The following is a 19,757-nucleotide window of genomic DNA, read 5'->3' as shown; positions in this document are numbered from 1 at the left end:
AAAACACTCAGAAACAGGCTATTTTTGGATCATGTCAGCTGCTCCACTGAGCATCTGCGCTGGAATGCAACTGCTCCTCCTTGTACCTGCGCTGAAAGTCAAATCTAATGAAGGCTACCTGCGCTGGGCGAGATTGGCCAAGTGGCACAGTCATTCTGCAAGGTGTCAATTGCCCAGGAAGCTTCCAAACTGACACTTGGTTCATGGGATTCGCCCTGTGATGAGTAAGAGGTACTTGATCTCCATGTGTAAGCAAGGATCTCCAAGTGAACTCAAGAACTGAAGTTTAACTGAAGAGGGAGAGGACACAAGGCAGCTTTATGTCAGTCTCAAGCTGACTCATCCTCTCTTCTTCTATCCTATATATAGAGCTCTTCTATGAGGTCTAAGGAGGCTGGAATTTTGTGCAAAGCAAGGAAGTGCTGTTGGTTTACAGTTAGAGCTATTGGGTGATTGCTTTTATAGAGGTGAAGAGGAGATTTCTTGCTGCTGGGGAGGTGCTGCTGGATTGGAGCCATTGATGGTTGTAACCTTCTCAGAACCCTTTTACTTCTATCAATAAAGCTTTGAATGTTCTCCTATATACTTGTATCGCATTGATGTATTGTATTCACTTGTATATCTGATTCACTCTAATCCATGCATCAGTTATGAGTACATGTTTCTTGTAGTTTCCCTCTCTTGTTTGTGCAGGATCTGTGTGTAGCTGGGCCGGCAAAGGGAGCAAGGAGCTGGGAACAAGAGACAAAGAGAGAGGACAGGATCGACAAAAGCGAAAGACACCGGTTGGTCAATCTTTTCTTCCTTCTCTGTACTTTCATAAAGGAAAATATCAAAGCTTTACTTTCAGTTGTTGCTAAGGACTGTCACCCTTAGAGTAGGGATAGGGTCATCCGAGTCGGATACTTTTCCCCACAACAAAGATTCAACACTGATTATAAAGCAAATTAAGAACCATTGTCAAACAAAACACCCTAGGCTCGGGGCATATAGAAATGAAGTGTGGGATTTAGTTGAGAATTTCTTTGAGGCTTTCAACATACAATTCATTCCAAGAGATGGAAATAGATTAGCAGACTCCTTGGCTATGGCTGCCAGTGCTTTTAGGCCTCCTATAAATCCAAAGCTAAGATATGAGGTTGAAATGAGGCACATGCCTTCTATTCTGGATAATATAAAACACTGGCAGGTTTTTGAGGATGATCAGCAGATTAAGGAATCTGTGACTATGGTTGAAGATTTTCAGGGCACCAAGATTGATCAAGATGAAGATGAAACAACAGAAGGTGCAGAAGTAAGTGGTTTTAAAAATTCCATAGTTAATCAAAAAATTATTCAATTGAAAGATAATATTCTGCCAAGGGGGCTTGTCCCTCTTGAAAGAATTTTTAACTCCAATGATGTAGCTGTTAGTTCAGAGAAAATTTCACAGGATGAGCAGATTCAAGATCACAATATTGGAACCCAGAAGGAGCCCAAGTTAGTCAAATTATTTAATGGAGTTCCACTTAATTATAAGGAGAGATATATTGAGCTTTTCAGGGAGTATACTGATGTTTTTGCTTGGTCCTATGAGGATCTCAAGACATATGATGTAAGCATTATTCAGCATAATATTCCCTTGAAAGAAGGGATTAAACCATTTAAGAAGAAACTTAGGCAGATCAATCCTTTGCTTTTACCATTGATTGAGAAAGAAGTCAAAAATCTTCTTGATGCCAAGATAATAGTTCCACTCCGATACTCTGACTGGGTGGCCAATTTAGTACCTGTAAGGAAGAAAAATGGAGAAATAAGGTTATGTGTGGATTTCATAAATCTAAATAGGGATTCCTTAAAAGATAACTATCCATTACCTAAAATCGATCATGTGCTGCAGAAGGTAACTAGATCATTTAGAATGTCAATGTTGGATGGGTTCTCTGGGTATAACCAGGTGGCTGTTGATAAAGAAGATTAGAAAAAGACTGCATTCCAGGGAAAATTTTAAGAACCCCCCCTAAATTTATAAATATAATAAATGGGCGAATCTCCATGGTATATAGGAAAAATGGAAGACGATTTTATCAATGATATAATATGTATATATAATTTTTTGGCGAATCCCTCACCAGGCATGGAGAATATTTTACTCAATTATAAAATCTTGTAAGATCTTGGCGAGTCTTTCACTAAATAATAAAACTTTGTAAAGTCCTAGTGAATCTTAGCATAGGCTACATGCTGGTTTAATTCCCCCATTTAAATAGGCTACGTTCCATGTGAATACCATGGGTCAACACCATGTGCCATTTTGGTGAATACCATGGGTCAATACCATGTGCCATTTTTATTTTTATTAATTCTAATATTAGGGTTAATAATGGTTTTTTGCATGGTATTAATAACAATCTAGTCCATGGTATTTGTCCCATAGTATTTTGGCCATAGGTTTCACCTAAATATAACCCATTTTTTGAGTGTTCGTAAATACAATGTGACTTATGGAGTAAATATAAAAAAATGTTTTATTTGTTTACCATACCTCTGGTTTATTTATATTTTTATTAATTTACCATACCTCTTTTACAAATATGGTATTTGGCCCATAGGATTCACTTAAATAAAACCTCTTTCTTGAGCCTTCATAAATAGAACGAGGGTTATGGACTAAATATAAAAAGAAGTTTTATTTATTTACGATACGTCTAGTTTATTTATATTTTTATTTATTTACCATACCTCCACTTTACTTGTATTTTTATTTGTTTACACCCTTACATGTATATAAGGTGACTTATGGAGTAAATATAAAAAATGTTTTATTTATTTACCATACCTCTCATTTATTTATATTTTTATTAATTTACCATACCTCTTTTATAAATATGGTATTTGGCCCATAGGATTCACTTAAATAAAACCTATTCTTGAAAATGGGTGAATGGATTCACTTAAATAAAACCTATTCTTGAAAATGGCCGAATGGAAGGTTGTAAGTCCTAATTTCAAGGGCTAAATTTACCTTTTTTACCCTCTCCCTTAAAATAAGGTGGGCTATTTGAGGTGATTTGTAAAAATGTACTATGATACAAAATATTCGCCCACTAAAAATTTAAAACCCCTTAATTTCGCCAAAGGGCGAACATTCGCCCCTAAAATTATCCTTGCTGCATTCATAACTCCTTGGGGAACCTTCATGTATGCTCGAATGCCTTTTGGGTTGATGAATGCAGGTGCAACATTTCAGAGGGCTATGGAAATTGCATTTATGGGTGATAAGTTTGTAGTGATATACTTGGATGACATCACTGTTTTCTCTAAGTCAGATGAGGAGCATCTGGACCATCTTAAAAAGACTTTTGAGAAATGTAGAAAATTTGGGCTTTCTTTGAATCCTACGAAGTCTATTTTTTCTCTAGAAGAAGGCAAACTGCTAGGGCACATTTTTTCTAGAGATGGAGTGAAGATAGATCTAGCAAGGGTGTAAGCTGTGCAGAAAATACCCCTACCCAGGAGTAAGAAAGACATTCAAAAATTTCTGGGAAAAATAAATTTTCTAAGGAGGTTTGTGTCCAATTATGCTAAAATTGTAAAAGAGATTACCAATATGTTAAAGAAGGAAAATGAAGTACATTGGACTAAGGAATCCAGAGAGTCATTCTCCAAGATCAAATAAGCATTGCAAGCAGCTCCAGTTTTAATTAGCCCTGATTATCAAAAGCCCTTTCAAATATATTTTTTTGCATCACTTAATTCAATAGCTGCCATTTTGTTACAGAAAAATGATGAAGGAAAAGAGCAGCCAGTTGCTTTCTTTAGCAAGATTATCAGAGATGTTGAACTCAAATAGAATATCCTTGAAAAATAGGTATATGCTTTGGTAAAATCCCTAAAGGCCTTCACGACTTATGTGTTGTAGTCATAGATCATTGCTTATGTTCCAAATGCTGTAGTAAAGAATGTATTAAACAATGTAAACTTTGAAATGGGAGCTGATACTGTTACCCATTTCGTAAAGATAGCAAAAAATTGACCCAATTTTGAAAAAGGGCGATGCATAACACACATATTTTTTTAGAACATAGTTTTTGGCACTTTAAATAACTGATACGATTCCCCGTTTCTTAGGGGTAGTAAAAACGTGATGCAATTTTGAAAAGTGGTGACGCAGAATACAATTCTTATTTTTTGGAACATATTTTTGACAATTTAAATTTTCTTATGTATCAAATATAAATATTTGTTTTTAAATGTTAGTGATTTTTATGCTGATTTTGAAACGTGTTGATGCAACGTGTTATACAACATAGCTTTTTTTTAGAGGACTTATTTTTCACATTTTAAAATTTATTATGTCCATTTTTTATTTTTTTAAAATTATGATTACTTAACGAATTTTCAAGTTGTTTTATTTTTATTTTTTTAAATGTTGATTACTTCAAAAACAAATATAAAAATATGTATAAAAAAGACAAAAAAAAAAATGTTAATAAAAAAAATTATCTCATAAACCATAAAAGAATTTGGAAAAAAAAACACAATTTAAAAAAATATATATATAAAATTAAGTCAAAATAGAAAAATGAAAAAAAAACAATAACAAAAACAAGAAAAAACTAAATAAATAAATAAATAAAAACAAACTAGATTAAAAAAAATAGAAAACTAACAAAAATAAAAATAAAAAACTAGTAAAATTAATATTAAAAAAAAAATTCAAATTAAAGATAAAAAAAAAAAAAACAAAAAAATATAAAAATTTTAAAAATATTTGTCTTTTCAAAAAAATAAAAAAAATAAATATTTTTTTTTTTATAAAGAAACATGTATTTTTCTATTTAAAAAAAATAAAATAAAATTATTAAACTTACATTTTTTATTTAAAAAACAAACAAAAAAAATAAAAAAGTTTAATTTTTTTATTAAATAAATTGTTTTTTTATTTAATCTATATATATATATATATATATATATATATATATATATATATATATATATATATATTAAAAAAATTTATTTTTATTTTTTAAATCATATATATATATTTTAATTTTTAATTTTTTTTAACAAGTTTTTATAATGTTTTTTATTTAAAAAAAATATTTTTATTATATAAAAAAAAAATTCGCCCTCCCGGCTGCCAGTGGTGGCGCGGCCCTCGCCCAGGGCCGTGCCACCATGGGCGGCCAAGAGGGCGGAGGGCGATTCTGCATGCAGGCCCTCCGCCCAAGGCCGTGCCACCATGGGCAGCCGGGAGGGCGACTTTTTATTTTTATTTTATATATATATATATATATATATATATATATATATATATATATATATAACAAACATTAAAAACACTTGTTTTGAATAAAAAAAAATTGTTTAAAAAAATTAAAAAATTTTAATAATTTTTTTTTTTAAATTAAAAAAAAAAACAAAATGGTTTGAAATTCTTTAATATATATATATATATATATATATATATTTAAATAAAAAAAAGCTGTTTTTTTTTGGTGTTTTAAATAAAAAATGTAAGTTTAATAAATTTTGTTTTTTATTTTTTAAATAGAAAAATACATGTTTCTTTATAAATTTTAAATGATGTTTAATTGTTTTTTAAATTTTAAAGACATATATATATATATATATATATATATATATATAATGTTTTTAATATTAATTTTATTAGTTTTTTATTTTTATTTTTGTTAATTTTGTATTTTATTTTTTTAATCTAGTTTGTTTGTTTGTTTTTTTCCCAAGTTTTTGTTAATTGTTTTTTTGTTTTGTTTGTTTTTTTTTTACTTAATTATATATATATATATATATATATATATATATTTTCCTAATTCTTTTATGGTTTGTGAGATAATTTTTTTTTTTACGTAATTAACATTTTAATCTTAATTTTAGTAGTCTTTAATTTTATTTTTTTTTAGTTTTTTGATAATGTTGTTTAAATTTTTCTATTTTTACTTACTTAGTTTTTTTTTTTTAAGTTTTTTTTAGTTTTTTTTTTTTTTTTTTTTTTTTTTTTACATTTTTATGATTGTTTTTTTTTTTAGTATATACTTTAATTTATGTTTTGTTAATTTTTTTAACTTTTTTTTTTGTTTTGTGTTTTTTCATTGTTTTAATTTTTTAATTTTTTATTTTATTTTATGTTTTCATTATTTTTTTGAAATTTTAATTTTTTTCAAGGTCATGATAAAATATTTTACGCTATTATTTCGAAATGTTGAAATATTACCCTTTGAAAAAAAAGGTGTTATCCCAACGTCAACACTTTTTATTTTGAGGGTGTTTTTTGGACAATTTTTGCACAAAAAATTGGTTTTCACCGCTATTTTTAAAACATATTCAAAATTTACTCTAGAAAAAAAAAGCTGTTATTCCAACATCAACACTTTTCATTTTTAGCACTGTTTTTGATGTTTTTAAGGGGTTTTTTTGCTAGAGTTCCCGTTTCAAAGTTTACATTGTTATTAGTTCAGAGTGATGTGGAAGGCAAAAGAGGAAAATGGATAGCTAAGATCCAAGAGTATGATCTGGACATAAAGCCCACAAAGCTAGTGAAAGGGCAAGGACTGACAAAGATGTTGAAAGAGTCAAATTTTTAGGCATCGTGAATCAACTTGCTAACACCTATAAATGAGGAAATAATTGAAGAAGGTGAAGAAAAATCAAACCCAAGTATGAAGATTCGATATAAATTTTCATGTTCAGAATGGTACAAGAACATAGTTCATTATTTATGCTTTCTCTCTTGTCCCCAATCATTGGATAGAACAAGATATAGAGCATTAAAAATGAAAGCACATTCATATGTGATTGTAGAGGATAGATTGTATTGGAAGGATCCTGTGGGAATTTTATTGTTATGTTTAACAGAAGATGAATTTACAGAGACCATTAAAGATTATCATGAGAAGTTATGTGGTGGACATTATAGTTGGAAAGCTACTGCACATAAAATCCTCTAGGCAGGATTTTATTGGCCCACCCTATTTGGTGATATATATAAGTTTGTCAAAAGCTGTTAGAAGTGTCAGTTTTTTGCTAAGAAGAAGAGGTTATCTCCCTTGCCATTGATCCCAGTCTTCATAGAAGAATCGTTTAGACAATGGGGGCTAGACTTTGTTGGAGAAATTAACCCACCTTCAAGTGGACAACACAAGTGGGTTCTCATAGCTACTGATTATTTCACCAAGTGGGTAGATGCTATACCTACCAAAAAGGCAAACGACTAGGTGGCGATGAAGTTTTTAGAGGAAAACATTTTTAGCAGATTTGGATGCCCTGTCAAAATCATAATTGACAATGTTCAAGTGTTCGATTCAATTAAGTTTTTTTCTTTTTGTCAAAAGTATAATGTCATTTTATCTCATTCAACAACTTATCATCCATAGGGAAATGGATTGGCTGAATCCACTAACAAAACATTGATGAAAATTCTTAAGAAAACTATTATAGAGAATTAGAAAGACTGGGATTCGAAATCAAAGTTTGCTCTATGGGCTGTCCAAGTGACTACAAGAAGGTCTATAGGCAAATCACCTTTTGAGTTAGTGTATGGAACTCAAGGTCTGTTCCCTAGTTAGCTTGTGAAGCCTGTGATTGCAATGATTCAGGAGGCAAAAGAAGAGCCAAATTCTCTAATAAGAAGGATGCATAAGGTAGTGGAGTTGAGTGAAAGCAGGGATAAGGTAAGAGATAATTTGATTATGTATCAATCAAAGATGAAGGGTATTTTTGACAGAAAATCCAAAGAAATTGATTCTAAAGCTGGAGACTTGGTATTAAGGTGGGATACTAGAAGAGAAGATAAGGGCAAACATGGGAAGTTTGATCCTCTCTGGTATGGCCCATTCAGGATTATAGAAGCAAGGGAAAATAATACATTCTTCCTAGAGAATCTTGATGGTGAAACTTTACAGCTACTTGTCAATGGGCAATAACTCAAACGTTATTTCCAATTCTGAAGCACAAGCATCCTGTCATTGTAGATATCAGAGTGAATTCATTATACAAATTCCATAGAATTAAAATTGGCTAAGCAATATACGACTCCATGCCCGAGGTGAAGGCACTTATCTGCGGTTCTTAGTTCTTCTGTGGAAAAATCATTATCCCCGGGTGGAGCCAGATGTCGTAGCATCCATCGTCATTTAAATTTCATTTTCAATTTTATCACCAAAAAATAAAAAATCAAATATTATGTTCTAGAAACAAAATTAAAAGAGAATGTGAAAGTCCGAAAGTAGTGATTTGTTTTATATTTTTGATGGCATTCACATCCGATGAAAGGAGGGGCCCTGACATGTATTAAAATTCGAGCAGTATCTCAAGATTTAAGAAAGCGTGGGTTCGAGAAACGGGTAAAGTGCTTTACGGGGGAGCAGTGAGCATGAGTTATAACTCGGGCTCAACCCCCGCAGTTGATCGAGATCTACAACCTGAGATTACTGCGGGGGTTCAAGCCTTATGAACATCCCGTACACTCCCTACCCCCGTAGTGGGCCACCCCCATCACTCCACTCCATCTCATCTCCTCCATGTCATCTGCCACCCTCATTCATTACAGTCCACCTCATCCATCGTACCCTGTCACCTCACCTGCAACTCCATTAATTAGTTACAATAATTACAAGTTTTTTTTTTTCCCCGTTTGATTATTATATGTATAAAAGACAAGCAAAACCCCATCGCATTGGTCTTTTGTTTAGTACTAAGCAACCTTGCATCCAATTCAACAGTCCGAGTCAGCAACTGTCCCAACAACTGTCCCCAGCAAACTGTCACCTACAGCCACCATGGCCAAACAAGTAAGTTTCTCATCAGTTATCCATACCCCATTAATGGATGTTGAACGAGATATTTCCGATACCCTCTGTACAATTAAACATCATTCACTGTATCAAGAGGTCATTCTAAACCATAAGAAGTCTCCTATATTCATAGTAATGGTTAGGTCAGGTGTTCTAGCTACTTTTGTCCCCAGAACTCATTTATTTCCTAAATTTATTCAATGGCTAGCCTCAGCAATGCACCCCAAGAAGTGTTTCGTAATGAATTAGTCAGGGGAGAATGTTTTTCAAGTAACCTCACAGTTAATACACCAAGCTTTGAATTACCCTATGTCAGGAACTTACACCACCTTTATTGAAGAATCCTTGATTTCTTATTATGATAACATGTCTCCTTGAGAGCTCTCTCATGTCACCTATTTCTTGGCCCCTAAATCTGGTCAATTCTCCCTAGATGGTAATCTCTTCTCTTTAGAGCTATTTGCAGTTGATATAAGACCTGTGTTGTAAGTAATTGCCAAGATTCTAGGGAAAGAAGACTCCAAGCAAGTAGATAAAGTTGTGCTGGGATTTTTCTCCTTAATGATGAAGCCTGAGATAGTACTAGACATTCCAGCATTCTGGGTAGATGCTATCAATACTCAATTTATGACTTTGCCTCTCACTAGTTCCTTCAAATTTCCTTCAGTCATTACTTATTTATTTCTGTACCAGAATGCTGAACATTTTTCTGATTTGGGGCTAAATGTTGTTGATATCAATAAAAAGAAATAGTTAGTGGTATTCTGGACAAACCTGATAAGGGGTGATCCAAGAGATAGTGGTTTATTTGAGTTTACTTCTTTATTCCTTCCAGTGGTTTATAAAATTTTGAATGGAAGCCTACCCCCAACCTTCCTTCCTAAAGCTCAAGAGTGTCTTCAATTGAGTAAGGATGTGAGATGTGGAGATTGGTTCATCTTTGAAGAGCATGCAGAGATTAGGCTTTATGGAGCCTCTGTCAAGCCTTACAGGTTACCTAAATTTGTGCCAATGAGGCTTTTTGCCCTTGAATTTATTAGGCAAAGCTTAAATGTAGATCAAGCTCATTTTGTTCCTATGAAGAAAGGCTTCTTCTTCAAGTTGCCTAAAGTAGTGGGACCCTTCATTGTAAACACTAGACAGGCTGCCTAGGAGGTTGAAATATTGTTGAATGACATGTGTCTGTTATAGGTGGTTGAGTGGGCTTATGACCCTCATCAAATTATTTCAAAAATAAGACTGGAGAATGGCTATTCAACCTTTGTACATGAAAGTAGACCTGAAACAGAGAAATTGGCAAATGGAGGTTTGCAAAACACTCATGGGACAGATATTGAAACCCCTAGCATTACAGAAAAAGGGGTCAAGAGGGTTAGAGAGGAAGTTATTGATTTGGATGAGGAAGAATATGAAGCAGCAAAAAGGACCAAGCTTTCGGATGCAATGTCTTCAACGCAACCCGATTTGGTGGTGCCCCTACTTCCCCATCTTCCAGAGAACTTGTTCATGATCAGGTTCCTTTAATTCAAAGTATGTTTGCTCAGATAGCTAAGAGAAATCAAAATATGAAGTTAAATATGGAGGCTCAAGCTGAGTCTCAAGTAACTCCTAAACAAACTAGATTGCTATCTGCCATGGATTTGGAGAAGAGCCAACTCAAAATTGAGTTTTCTCATCCTACAGAAATATTAGTGGGGCTTACTAGCAATTTCAAGACTGTGAATTTAACTGTTGAAACTCACAAACTTCCAATACTTGACAAGATCAATTTGCATATGCAAACTGGGTAATTGATTGTAAATGATCTACATAAGACAAATGCAGCAGCTGTCAAGGCAGAAAAAATGCTAAATAAGGTGATTCAACAGTTAAAGTTGGAGAAAGCCAACTCCAGAGCTTTGAATGCTCAGGTGGATGAGCTAAAGAAGATTATCATTAAAGTAGGTGTTAATCCTAATGACCAACCTGCTGTTTAGAAATTATTGCAATTTTCCAAGTCAGAGATTGGGGCTTTGAAAAAGAAGTTGAATCTACCTGTAGGTGAGCATCCCATAGCTGCAGGGATAGCTAAAGTAGAAAATGAAAAGGAAAAGCTCCTATAGGATGTGTTGCAGAAGATTGAAGAAGTTTCTTTACTTAAAGAATCTTTGGACAAGCTGCAATGACAGGTGGACACTCATGTTTGTATAATAGTAATGCTAGCCAACACAAATGATCCAACAACACAGGTTTTACAGTTGGGAACAGAGCTTGAAATGGCTGAACATGATGTAAAGAAATCCCAAAGTGAATTGGAAACAACTTGCAAACTACTAGATTTAAGTGAAGAAGAAGCAAGAAGGGAGAAAGATAATGCAAGGAAGTACAGGGAAGATCTCCTGAAGGCTAAAGATGAAATCAAAAGGCTAAAGGATAAAATGAAGGGAAATATTTCCTTGATTCAAGCCAGAGAAATCCTATGGGATGAAGTCATTGAAGTTATCAGGGGTATTTTGGAGTTTCTTGTGATTATATCTGAAGAAAAAACACTAGTTCAGGATATGGAAGAGGTGGTCATTAAAAATAAGCAAAAAGATCTAGATAGATCAAAGTTTGCAAAGAGGATGATAGATTTCATTAACTCTAAATCTACTGCAGAGTTGAAGGAAATTGACATGCCAGACAAAACATCATGTGCAATTGATTTTAGTAAAATGATTGTCAGAAACATCTACAGGATTACTGTTGAGAAGAAGATAAAGGAGATGAAGGAAACCGTTTCAAAGTTTAACATCTTGTTTGATAAAATGGTTAGGGTTGGACTTCCTTTGCTGGGATCTACAAGGAAACTTGCTGCCATGGAAAATGTATGAGACTTTGCTGGTTGAGGCAAAAAGAAAAGTTGATAACACTCATGAAAAGACAATAGTATTAAAAGGAGCCACCATTGTAAACTACTTGAACAAATATTTTAAGCTTCTCTGGATGGTGAAGACTCTATTTACTAACAAGCCTACTTATTGTAGGATCACATCTTGCAGAATATCGCTTGATAAGTTAGAGGAAGCACCAAAGTTAAATGTAACGTTATGGAGAAATTGCAAGGAATGGATGATAGAGCAGACCAAAGATGCATCAGCAAGACCACATACCCAAGGCACATATTCAAACAACGAGCAACAATCACCAATCATATTCTAATTTTTGTTACTTCTTTTTATTTTGTTTTCTTGAGAAGAATGTGGTGTCTTTTACCCTCCAATGTAATATTTTGTATTGACTTTTACTTTAAACAGTTAGGAGGTAGTTAAGTAGTTTTATAGTTTTGGTAGTTACCAACTGTCCCATGATGTATAAAAAGAGGCAAAATTATAGGAAAAAGGTCTGAATTTTGAAGAACCTAGAGATTATGTTATTGTATTCTTGATAAACTGATGATTAATGAAAGAATCAGGAGTTTTCCACACATTGTTGGGTATGATTTTGTAATTTCTCTGTTATGTGTCATCATGTGTCTTCCTTTCTTTAAGTATGGTAATGAAGCTACAGGTCTTTGTTTACTTATGTGAATGAAGTTAAAATTCCTTAAAAGAGTGCTCCTATATTTAAAGTCCCTACTTCTACATTTCTTCTAAGTTACAGATAATAGTTTCTGTGAAAAACAACATATTGTCTCTAACTTCTCAAAGCATTCTTCACTCAGCATTTATATTCAACATCATATGGCATTCTAAGACTTTCATATCAGCTAAATATTAAGGGTTAAAATTCAGGTCCTTCAGGCCCTTCACTTGAGGATACATCATACAAATAAGTGACATGAATAATAAAAATTAATGTCTTAAGAACAATTTCTACACAACCAAGAAATTGGTTTCTTAAGGGACAACACATGCAATGAGGATAAAGTCCAATTCGAATTGTGAGTCAACAGCCTCACCCGTCGCTCCTTCTGAGGATTTCTTGAGTGGACAATTTGTAGCAAAATTTCCCAGCTCGTGACAATGAAAGCACTTGACTTTCAACTTGTCCTTCTTCTTGCCTCCATGATAAGAATCTGATTTGGAATGGGACACCTTCCCTTTCCCTTTATTTTCCTTACCTGCTAAGGCACACTTTTCCTCATCATTAGTCTTTGATGAGGAACCATCTCTGACGTTCCTCCTAATCTATTCCTGCATCAAATCTGACCACAATCGTTCAAAATCTGGCAACTTCTCCCTCCCATTGACAGATTCCTGATAATTGTGCTAACTCTTTGGGAGTCCTAGAAGAGCTAGGTTCACCATATCATCCTTGGAAATGGTGATTCCAACACTTCCAAGGTCATGACGACAATGAGTGAACTTGGTCAAGTATTCCAGAATGGTGTCACCCTTCTCCATCTTGATTTTTCAAAGTTTGTATTTCACTGCTAGCTTCCTATGCACTGTTGTTCTAAAACAAGTCTGTCAATGGTTTCCACATAACATACAGAGTTTCCTTGCCTTGGAGACTCAAGACAATGTGATGTCAAACTCCCTCAAGGATTATCCACCCGCCTTCGCCAAACACTTCTTCCATTCGGCCAGATTCTGAGCATTCAATGCTAGTGGATTAGGAATGTCTTGATCAATGAATTCCTTGAGGCCATTGTCCTCCAACACTGCCTCCATCCTGTCCTTCCAGGCTATGTAATTCAAGCTTCCTTCCAAGGCATACCATAGTCTCAAACTGTAGAGAGCCATTTGTCGATCCTAAAGCATGAATTGCAAATTTGAATTTCACCTGTAACCCCAAACTCAAAATCTCCTCTAGTATACTGTTTTCAGCTTCGATACCATGTATATTTTCCTATAGATTCATAGGTCATGTAATGTACTAAATCACAAGACACGAATCTATTGTACATTCAACAACAAAAACCAATAGATCAATGAAAACAATAATCAATAAGAGGAAGATAATAAATGACACATAACACAATATTTCTCAAGGGAAATCCACTGCTCAAAACCCCGACTATCTATATTGCATTAATCACAAATCTAAGTGAAAATACAAAGCTTGTTCTCACTAGAACAATTCCTACATGGGTATGATCAATTGCTTGCCTCACAAGCCTACTCTGGGCAACACTTGGACAATTCAGCTTCCTGACAAGATACTATTTCATTTCACAATTCCTAGAGGAATTAGCCCATAATTAATTGGGAAATCATTCTTCCATAACTGCGCAATCCAAACTTAGGTCCTCAACTGATTGTATGCATGATCTATACAACTAGAAAATCATACAACTGATAGTACAATGTCCTTTCACTCTAGACTCAACTGGGTGTTTCTCTAAACTGACATGCATGAGTTTCTCTTGAGTGAATCTCCAGCTAGTTGGAGTAGCACTGAGGATGCACTAGTGCACCAAATTACTACTGGACCTCTACTAGTTCCTTGAACAATTAGAACTAGTAACTGACTATAACTCAGTCAAACTGAGTTATCTAATTACAACTCAAATAAACTCATATTGAAGCCCTAAAACTTAGGGATCACACATACATGACCACAAAAAGACTTCCAACTCGAAATTCCTAAGTCAATTAAGTCAATTAAACTTAATTAACTATTTACAAGTTGTTATGAGAATAGAATTTGATTTTAATTCAAAATTTAATTCAAGGACAAATTGAACTAGAATTTTTTTTTCCATTTCTCAACAGGTGAGATATACGGTAAAGCCTGAGGTTGGAGATAGGGAAATTCCTTAAGGGATGGTAAAGGAACTATGAGGCATCGAAGCTCAGTTTGGTTTTGTGATCTCATGGCCGGTTTAGGTGAGGTCACGGTATGGGGAGGGTGGAGGTGGTTTCACCTTTGAATTCCCTTGATTGTTTATGGATTGGTTTATCCCATGAAATCCCACATTTATGCTTGGAATATGGCACGGGGGTGATTGGATGAAAGAAAGATTTGGTTCAGCCCAATATATGGTTAGGTGCTATGTGGAAGTCCCTTACTTGGTTTCCTTTTGCATATGATTAATAAAAGCTAATTTTCTCTTATATTTGATAAGTAAATGTACTTGCTATTATGTGGCTTTAATGGTTGTCCTATTATTGTTATCTATTTGATTATATGTTGGTTATAAGCATGATTATATGACAAATCTATGTATGGATCTTGTTAGGCTTTATTTGATGAATGCATGGTTAATGAATGCATGACCTAATTGGTGTAATGTCAGCTATTTTGAGAAGGTATTGATCCTTCTTATTTAACCTCAGATAAGTTTCAAACTCCCTATGTTCAATTATGCATTCATGACTTGTAGGTGGCTTGTATACCTAGTGTTTGACTGAATGTCAGTCCTGGTTTGCAGGGGTTACGTCAAGTCTTGGTTCAATTTTTGGATTATAAGATTTGTTTCTATGTATTTTAACATTTTTTGAAGTTTCAGTGAGTTTTGGGCAGGGGCTTGAGTCCTAGCACTGAAAAAAGTGGCTCAAAATCTAGGGTTGCTAGCACAGAGCTAACTAGAAAATTCCACCGTCATTGGGAATTAGGCCTATGGGAGTGACTGAAGGGCTATAACCACTTGCATGCCTTGGAAAGGGAGCTACTAAGGCTCTAGGTTAGTGAAAAAGGGAGTTTTCTGAGGGATTGGACACCTGGAGGGGTTGGGTTTCTCTTAGAGGTCTTGTAGCACTTGACGAAAGTCAGTATGGTCTCAAGTTGTTGACTCCATCCCCTTAAGGTCATCTAGGAGGTTGAATCATGTAATAGTAGCCCCTCCTCTCATGTTTACCCCAAGAAAGCTAGTGAAAGTGGGTAGATGTGGGAGGAGGTATGATTACAAGTTGGTATCAGAGCGAGTTGTGCTCTCTTTTGGTAAAGCCTGATGTTTTCAAGATTATGTTTTCCATGCATGGGGTCATGGTATATAGTTGGTATGGTCATGCATGGTGTTTTTATATTGATTTGATTATGATTATACATGTACATGCTAATGTTGATTGATCTTGCAGATGAGATAAGCCTCCCTTGAACATCAATGAGGTATGGATTTGATTTTGTCATCTATTTGGTTTATCTGACATGGCCTACTTGCATGAAGAAGAGAATCAAATATGATGAGAAAAATGGTAGACTATAGCTCCCGTGACTCTCCCTACAGATCAGTTGGGTAGAAAGGAGATGATCATTCTCCTGGTATAGCAGATACATTGAGGAGATAGAGGGTAGAGATTAGAAGTTGTAAAGAAGAAAATGGCAGGTTGGTTGAGGCTTAGGAAAGAATTGGAAGGGCCCAGGAAAACTAGATAGAAGTTAATGAAGCAATTCTTTATAGCTTGTTAGAATTGTAGAAATAGTGACAATTGAGGATCAGTTAAGAGCCGAAAGAGAAAATTAATGGAGCCTATGGTAGCAGATCTCGGTCCAGATATAGGTTGGATAGAGGGGATACAGTTAGAGTTGGTATATCATTGGATACACCTGACAAGAAGAATGGTATGTATGGAAATTATTTTAGTTCCTCATCTAGGAGACATCATCACAGTCATCACCATCATCATCCTTATAGGAGGGGTGAGTACTTTCCAAAGGAGTTCAAGAAAGTGAAGCCTTCTACATTTGATGGAGAGATGAAAAAGTCAACAGATGCAGAGGAATGGTTGCTTGGGATGAAGAAATTCTTTAGATTGCATATCTACTCAGAGAACATGAAAGCCAAGATAGCCACCTTCAGTCTTAAAGGGAAATCAAATATTTGGTGGGAGGATGTAAAGAATGTCGAGGGTGGAAGAAGACTGGACTTGGGATGAGTACGAGGGGCCCTTCAAGAGGAAGTGCCTATCCAAGAGGTACTATGATGACAGAGCTAAAGAATTTTATGAGTTGCAGATGGGTTCCATGAAATATGATGAGTACACTAGCAGATTCCTAGATTTGGTGAGATATGTCCCTTACCTCAAGGAGGAGAAGGCTAATATTCAAAGATTCATCAGTGGGCTTCTAGTAGAATATAGAGTCTGGATTGAGTTTGATGAGCCTAGATCATTGGAGGAGGCCATCTAGAAGTTGAAACATTGTTTTGAGCATTCAAAGTGCAAAGATGAGCCTAAGCATGAGTTGAAGGGAAATGATAAAGTTAAAGGAAAGTGGCCACCAAAGCGAGGAAGACAAGCAGTTCAATGCAGTTGAGAAGGGATATGGGTCACCTCCTAGAGAGCAGCAGAATAGAGGTGATGATAGAGGACTGTTGCAGTGTTGGATATGTGGAAAAGTCATCACAAGAAGGATTGTCCATTGTATTAAGGTGGCAGGCCTCAAATATATAATGCTCAAGAGGCACATATAGTTGGGGATGTTGATCATAACATTCATCGAATTTATGCAACAGTGAACAATAAGCAGGAAGATCACCAGGAATCCATGATTGACATGGAAGGTAAGCTCTGTGGTCAAGTTGTTTCTATTTTGATTGATCCTAGATCTAATTATAGTTATGTTAATCCTAACCTAATGGATAAGTGTGGATTGAGAAAATAAGTGCATGCAGATTCTTGGTTGGTGCAGTTGGCTACAGGGACTAAGAAGAGAGTTTTTCATTGGGTAAAATCTTGTGCATTTAAGTTGAATGGTGTTAAGAAATTTACCAGAGAACATGAATTGATACTGAGATTTACTAAGATGAAAAATAACTAGCAACAATCATAAACACATAAACACACATGTTTATTCGGGAAAACCCCAAATCCGGGGAGAAACCCAACCCAATGAGATCTCATTATCCTTGGCCAAAACCCTAGCCAAGATGGCCAAGTGAGCCTTCACCGCTCACCTCCCAGGTCTACATTAAAATGAAGTCTTCCAAACCTTTTATAGGCTCCATAAATATGCAATACCATGGGCAGTGATACCATAGGTACACTATACCATGTTCCCAAAACTACTACTGATTACCCTGCTCAACTTTGACTCTATCTCGAGTCAATTTTACCTAAAAATCCCCCCCCCAGAAACTTGACTTGGGGTTCCTTGACTAAATCTAGCCAAAACTGCTAAGTGAGAAAACCTTTCTCACTATAGCCCTTACTCCCCCTCAAAGTTTTTACCTAGGTTATCGTTAACCAGACATCCCCCCTCCCATATAGGTCTAACATAGACTTTATCGGTAATTATCTAGGGATACACATGTCTTACCAGGTCTTACAATAGTATTCCCATTTACATGTAAAAATAAATATTAACTCCATTAATTTTTATTGTTGTTGTTGTTGTCATCCTCTCTCTGCCTCTAAACCGGATGCTCTCCATAACTATGTGCAATCTAGGGTTTATGAGTGCCTTTAGAATTTTTCCATTGCTTGATCCACGAGCCTAGGATTGAACATGACCTCCATCTCCACTAGCCATTGTAGTCGAGGCCCTTTGTCCACTACTTATAAAAAAACCCAACCTTGTTCTCATAAATCCTCCACAGTTTTGTTTGTTGTTCAACAACACAATGCGACCCCACCATAAAAAACAATACATAAAATCATGTGGCTACTATCAAAGCGAGCCATGGTCTATCTTGTGCTTCCAGTTGTTGGTGATGCACTTAGTCCTGCGATATGAATTCATTGTGCTAAAAATCTTCTTCTAGCTCTTGATGACATTACCATATTGTTGACAAAAAATTGTCTCTCTGCACATACCCTTGATTTGGGCCCATCAACCATTTTCCACACATTCCACGTCTTGTCATAGTTGTTGTTCGACCAACGCATTTTCTATTATTGATTCCTAAAAGATGATTCAATCCCCTACAACATCTTCCTTAACCCATGCTGCTTGATTCAAACATGTCAACATCAACATTTCACCATTATTTCAGAGGAGGATCCCTTACCGCACCTTCACAAGACCAGTTGGTTGCTTCCCTTATCTTAATGTAGCGACTTCATCTCTGCCACAGTCACCTTGGCATATGATTCCTCGAATTGAATGATAAAACAATGTAAGACCATAAAATCATCGCCATTGTCATTGACGCTGATGTCTAGCCCTTTTCGATTCTTTGATGCAACATTTATATCTCTGTTAGGACTTGACCATGTGAATTTCTTTTACATAACCAATAGTCCCTCTCACATGACATCCTTTAAATTTGAAAGCTTTCTTCACGGTAAAAAGATCCATACCATCAACCTTAAGGCCAAGAGAATAATCTTCTCGCTTGTAAAATGCTAGGATTTTCGTAGCTCGCCATTCTGATCTTCCCATTCCATAATGGTTATTCTCGTAGACGAGGAAAACAGGAAAATTCCAAAGAGCAGAGATGTTAAGAGCCTCGAAGAGCTGTCCCTGATTGGCAGCTCTGTCTCCATAGAGCGTGAAGGAAACTAATTCCACCTTGGAATACTTTTGCATGAAGGCCAAGCCGCAACCAAGGGGGGCCTGGGTGCCCACTATTCCGTGCCCTCCATAGAATCCATTCTCCTTCTTGTAGAAATGCATGGATCCTCCTTTTCCATGAGAGAACCCATCCTTTAAATTTGTGATGATCAAGATCCATCCTCGTTGAAAAATGCGGCCTTTAAGAAATTTATCTTTTGAGACCAATCCAACAAGATATGCCTTCTTGACATGTAGATCTAACTAGATCTATATTGATCGAGTACATTCATATGTGGATCACAATTAAAATTTACATCGCAACAACGAAACCATAGATACAACGAAATCATTACATTCCATATCCAGATCCAATGCATCAATGAAAAAAATCATATCCCTTTCATTTTCCAGGCCAATACAAACCCTTTGCAACAAAAAAAATGTCCTCCTGAAGCAAAAATGGCTCTGACACCAATTGTTAAGAAATTTACTGGAGAACATAAATTAATAGTGAGATTTACTGAGATGAAAAATAAACAACAACAATGATAAACACATAAATACACATGTTTATTCGGGAAAACACAAACTCTGGGGAAAAACCCAACCTAATGAGATCTC

General features: G+C 35.2%; 1 pseudogene; it reads right to left on the bottom strand.

Moving 5' to 3' along the window:
* Positions 1 to 18,839: 18,839 nt before the first annotated feature.
* Positions 18,840 to 19,256, bottom strand: LOC149200970 (pyruvate dehydrogenase E1 component subunit alpha-1, mitochondrial pseudogene; annotated as a pseudogene).
* Between the last annotated feature and the right edge of the window lie 501 nt (positions 19,257 to 19,757).

The sequence above is a fragment of the Pinus tabuliformis genome, chromosome 2_1, assembly GCF_031772625.1.
Source record: "Pinus tabuliformis cultivar Carrire ecotype Pingquan chromosome 2_1, CPIR1, whole genome shotgun sequence".
In the NCBI taxonomy this organism is placed as follows: domain Eukaryota; kingdom Viridiplantae; phylum Streptophyta; class Pinopsida; order Pinales; family Pinaceae; genus Pinus; species Pinus tabuliformis.
Note: the sequence above shows the minus strand (reverse complement) of the source record. Positions and strands in the feature narration are given on the sequence as shown.